Source organism: Dermacentor silvarum, chromosome 6 (genome assembly GCF_013339745.2).
Source record: "Dermacentor silvarum isolate Dsil-2018 chromosome 6, BIME_Dsil_1.4, whole genome shotgun sequence".
Taxonomy (NCBI): domain Eukaryota; kingdom Metazoa; phylum Arthropoda; class Arachnida; order Ixodida; family Ixodidae; genus Dermacentor; species Dermacentor silvarum.
Genome location: NC_051159.1, coordinates 80,125,418 through 80,131,417, shown reverse-complemented (window position 1 = coordinate 80,131,417; position 6,000 = coordinate 80,125,418).

Genomic DNA, 6,000 nt, shown 5'->3' with positions numbered 1-6,000 from the left:
GCGTGCTGGCTTAGTGCAGATCAGATCGCGTCCATTGAACCTAGGGAAATGGAATCCGAGGACAGGTCCCATCATACCTTGTATTATTTCGAGACTTGAATTTTTCCTTCCATAGATTGGTCAAACTTTGTCGCGAGTACATCAAAGAATAGCGCTCAAAGTGACTTTGTCAACACTTGCATTATGTTCGGATTAACACAACCCGTTAATAGCCCTACACATCATAGCCTCAATTCATCTAGTATACTTGACGTGGTCCTTCCTTCTTTTGGTGATAAATTTTCACTACTGACAAACATGTCCGGCCTTAGCAATAACTCTGTAATTGATGGTTCATTTAATTGTAGATTCCTTGCGCCTACGAGAAAAGAAAAAAAAACATTACACTTTACGATCGCGCAAATTATATATACATTGTTCCCGATGGGTTGGGCCCTATGGCCAGTTGGGCCCCGGACATAGGACCCCACCCAAAATGCTCCACTGCCCGTGCCCCCCCCCCCTCCTTCTTAATAAAGTTTTCTCCTTCTTCTTCCCGCTATTCATACATGCTTTTTCGTGACATTCTTCATAACGCGACAATCCTAAAGCGACATACATCTAGCCGTCCATAACAAAACACGATCCTCTACGAAATAGACCTTTCCCGACCAACGTCACGACGAGTCGGTCACGTGATCTTCCGGTACACGCGGTAGTGTTCGGTGTGCAAAAAGCACGCTGCACGCGCGTTGGGACGCACTGGCAGCTTCGTGTATCGCGGTTGTACTTTGTTTTTTGTTTGCGTTTTGTGCCTGTCCGCCGAGGCGATTCGTCATGCCGGTGGCTTGTTGCACAGGTTGGATGCGTAAATCGCGTGAAAAAGGTGGGTGGCATTGGCTTTTTACAGCGAAGCTGTTACCCTCTCGGTGGTAGGCATTTTTTTGTGGCCGTCCGTGAGCAGAAATTAACAACATCAGCAATGCCTCATACCCCCCTAAGCAAGCAAAAATGCAATGACTCATCCCCCTCATAATGCAGAGGCTACAAGCACTCAGCAAAGTGAAGCGAACAGTGCATACATTCGTTGGAATCACGCATACAGCGTACAGAACAGCGTACGTATAAAAAAATCCCCGCCTCCTCCACTTTGTGAAGATGGTTGAACAGCGAAGCTGTGTTGTTACACCGAGTGTTAAGAGTGTTACATGTGCATGTGTTGCACGTGATGCAATTGCGTAAACAGAAGTAATACAGATCTACAAGAAGTTATATTATATTGAAACGTTGTGAGGCGAGAAGAGGCAACGACTTCCGACGCTACTCGACGAGTGTCCAGTCACTGCCGCTGGATAAAAAAAGTTGTCGCAGTTTCACCTGAAAGGCGAAGCATCAATTGCGATAGCAAATTTGAAGAGAGCTATACGGAGTAATGATAGCAGCTTTATCAGCTGTATAAACTTGGACATGCAGCAGCACGATCATCCGTTCGCGGATCCTTTCCACATGGTGTGGGCATGTACCTCAAACCCGGCGGTCCCGCCAATCCCCTTCCCTTCCCCCCCTACCCGAGAGAGCTGGGAGGCTGCCCTGCTCGGCTGCTCGACCTTGGAGGGCCAGAGAGCCCTCGTGGCCAGGGCACGCGCCGCTGCGGAAGCCACAGGGGTCCCGGACTAGGGACTCCTCCTAGAGTTTGTAAAGGGTCGGCCCTTAAGGCCGTCCCTATCTCTCACTTGTAAATACAGCAAATAAATGTTTTTCACCACCACCACCACCACCGGCAACACGCAGAACTGTTGTCGACGCCGCCGGCGTTTTGCCCGCGTTCGCTCAAAATGCGTGCGGCGTTGGTGACTGTTGCCGGAGCCTCTGATATAAATAGGCACTTGGTGCTGCAGCTTAACGCCGCCTCCCTTCCCTGCCCCTCCCCCCCCCCCTCCCCCACAGCCTTTCCCGCGTCGGAAGAAGGTACGTTTACTCTACATATATGGTGATTGTAGAGGAGGAAAGAGACGCCTACTTCTGCAGCCCTTAAGGGAGCACAGCGCAGAACGCGCGTTTGTTCTCCGCCGTGCGTTCACTCCCCGTGAAAGCGCGCGTCCCTCGCGCCCTTTCACTCGCACATAAAGCGTTCGGCGGCGCGCGGCGACGATTTCATCTCCATACAGAACCTCACGGCGACGGCAACGGCGACGGCGACGCCGACGGCAGAAATCTGCTTTTGAGTGTCCATATAATTGCTATCGCAATAAAAAAAAAAAGGTGCACCTTTTTTTTATCCAGCGGCCGTGGTCCAGTTCTCTGGTCGAAACCTGCCGAGCCACCGCCAGAGACATCGGCTACAGTCACGGACACCGCGCGCGTTCGGTGCGAACGCGGCGAAACTCGAACGGCGTCGGCAGCAGCTCTGCGTGTTGCGCGCTATCCGAAAGGGCGCGCAGCACAGAAACACCTCTCTTGTCGCCTCTCCTCCTCCCCCAGCACACATCTCCTTCTCTACTGGTCACGTGACCTGCCCTCCCCCGGCGTGGCTCTCATTCTCTCTTGGTCACGTGACCTGTGTGATGCCGGACAGACGGCGAAGGGTCGACTAAGAACAAAACACTCAAAACAAGCATCTATCATCAGCAGCAATGACTCATACCCCCGTAAGCAAGCAAAAATGCAGTGGTTCATAACCCCGTAAGCAATGGGTCATACCCCCGTAAGCAAGCAAAAAATGCAATGGCTCTTATCCCCGTAAGGCAGAAGCTACAAGCGTGCAGCAAAGTGAAACGAACAGTGCATACATTCATTGAAATCACCCATAAAACACACAGAACAGCATACGTTTAATTAAAGAACAAGCTCAAAACAAGAATCCGAACCATCTATAAAGTATTGCATACTTCCCTCAGCAGTTGTTGTGATGGTTTTGCAACAGCTTCGGTTGCAGCTTCGCTTCACAGGGCCGGGATGGCGAGTCAATTTTATTTTTCGTATAAGAGATGAGAAGCGGCGACAAACGTTGGTGTGGGTGCTGGCAATGGGTAGCGACAAATGGCAGTCGTTAGACGACAACAGAATCTGCGGAGTTCACTTGCGCTGTTCTCCATAATTTAGACAAAGCTACTGCTACCTTGACAGTGTCCTGCTGCTTTTATGCTGCATGTCAGTTTAGAGCGAAAACACAGGAGGCGACCGCCTGGCCGAATGCAGTCACGTTCTCGTTTACGTGATGAAGACAGTCCTCTACAACTAGCCAGCTCTCTACTTGACGTATTGTATTAGATTACTAAAAAAAAAAAAAAGCTGTTTGCTACTGTAGCGAACAAGCATTTAAACCTGCTGCCGGATCGATTGTTGCCCCTGTAACATGGGAACTTTCGATCGCGGCTTAGCCAGATCCGGATAGAGTGCTGCTATACGGGCGTTTCGTGTCGTGAATTTGCTCAATCCGGATCCATTCAATCAGGATCGAGCTTCTTGAGGGCTTTCGTAGATGTCGATCGTCTGCATCCTCAATGATCAGAGCGCTCAACCAAATTTCCGCACATTACACCCCATGACAAGGCCGTATACGTTAAGCTGTATCACACGACGGACCAAATTCCGCGGATTAGCATGACCTGGCTGACCCGCAGCGAATTGCGACTCCAGCAGCTTATCCGCTTCGTCCCTGTGTGCGGCGTGATAGGGCAGCGCTGAGCCATGTAATGCTCGTCAGCGTAGTTTGGTACAACGTATGAATCCAGTTTAAGCGAGCGCTACGATTTGAATACTACTGCACTTTATGGTCCATGCGTGTTCACGCGGTGAACAAATATGTCACCATATCGCACAATCGGCCTGCACTTCGATTCTGATAGCGTCATCGTAATGCGTCGTCGCGCAGCGGAGTAAAATTTCGGTACAGACATGATAGTGTCGTATGAATCCAGCGTAGTGGTGCGCCCGGGTATGTTACTTGCAAAAACACCATCCAGAGCTCGCTAGCGATTCGATGAGGGTGGTGCAACCTTTGATCTCGCTACTACTGCGACTTTATGATGCTTCTTCTACTTGGACAGTGTTGACTGACACGCGGTACAACAAAATATGTCACCATATCGCACAATCGAAACATTGTGATTTTCTCTGATTTCTCCTGCACTTACATAGCTGATTTTTTAGACGTACATATTTGTAATCGCCGATCAACGATCAAGTACTGTGACGGTATTTAAATGCCTGTGCACGGTCGCAGAAAATTCGGCGTCGGTAGCCTGTGGCGTGTCGGTGTCGGCGTTGGTACTTAGTGCGCCGCGCGTCGTTTCAATGGACTATATTTTCGAAGATTGCTAAATTTCACTGTCTTAGTTTCATCCGATTTTTTCAATGTAGTTATCACAACTCGCCCGATGTGTTTGGCTGATGCGACGTATTCGATGGTAGCTGATGCATGCTGGCCTTGATTAATATCCGTGTGGCGCAAGGAGTTAGTGAACAAAACTGATTTTCTTAAAGTAAAATCCGTCAAAGAAATCGTAAAGTACGACCTACAGACATTGTCAGATTGTAATTTGAATGTACGAGAAAACATAATTCTGTTACGAGGAAACTCAAACACAAGCCCCCTTTTCAGCATTTCCAACAGTGGTGCGCCCGGGTATGTTACTTGCAAAAAACACCATCCAGATGGCGCTCGCCTCCTCAGCAGCGTAAGGAGCCTACATGCAAGAACAGCGCTTGCATGTAGGCTCCCTACAGCAGCGTAAAACGGCAGCCGTGCGCGCGCAGAGGCGAAGATGAAGAAAAAAAGCTCCGTCGCATGCCCCCGCGCGAGGGACACGTGTAAATGCAGAGCATAGTGGGGTTCGGTGGTGTTGGTGTCGTTGGTGTGGTGGTGGTTGTGATGGTGTGGTGGTGGTGGTCTGGGTTGAGAGAGAAGAGAGAATCGTAAGTAGGTAACGCAATGTTATTTTATTGGCATCACTGCGATTCTTATTATATTATATTATTATTGCTTCTCTGTTCTCTTCTTTTCTTTCTTCTTCTTCTTTCTTCTTCTCTTTCTTCTCTTCACCGCTTGCGTCGACGAGGGGGATGCCTCCGGTTACGTCCGTCCCTCTCTGCGGGGCGTCTGGGGAGCGTGGTCGTTGAGATGGTGAGTGGTGAGTGAGTGGCGAGTGTCGATTTAGCGCACAACGAGCACGACCGCCTTGTGGTCGCTAAAGTGGACGGTGAGAGGGTCCGTGAGTAGGGGCTGGACGCACAAGGATGAGGAGGAGGACGCAAAGACGAGGTCTATGCAGGACCCGTGGATGGTGGTCGGCTGCCTGCTGTTGACGGGGTTGTGGTCATACACGCAGTCGAGACCCTAACGGTCGCGCACGTGCCTGACGATCCAGTCGTCTTTGCGAACGTCGACGTTGAAGTCGCCGACGAGGACTATGGGTCGTCGTTGTATTTGCGTTTCTGGTTGTTCTGGTTGTCGTCGTTGCTGGCGTCGATGGTCGTTCATGGCCAGTTCGAGGAACTCTGCAACGGCGTCGGTTGTCGTCTTTGCGTTTCTGGTTGTTCTGGTTGTCGTCGTTGCTGGCGTCGATGGTCGTTCATGGCCAGTTCGAGGAACTCTGCGACAGCGCCGGAGCGCGACTCAACTACGACGCTTCGCGCGCTGCACATGTGCTGCAAGCGTGATGCGGGAGAGGAGGAGTGGGGGAGAGGGCGCACCTGTGCTAGAGCTGTTGCGGACGGATGGCGCACGCTACATGTGAGTTAAAGAAATGCTCTGCATTTAAAATCGGGCCTCTCGGTTCCCTTTCTTCTCGCTCGAGATATTGAGTTCGTCAAGTTCACAAATTATTTATCGTACTAAGGATTTATTCATTCGGTATATGATAAAAGTGTGACATCATAGCTCTCGTAGGAGTTGTAATAGGGATCCCTGTATTAGATGGTTTTATATAAACAAAGTGAGCGCATAAAAGAAACAATGCTTGAGAGAGTAAACATTTAGTGCGTCTCCATTGATTCAGTAATGCAAGCATAAAAGGGTGA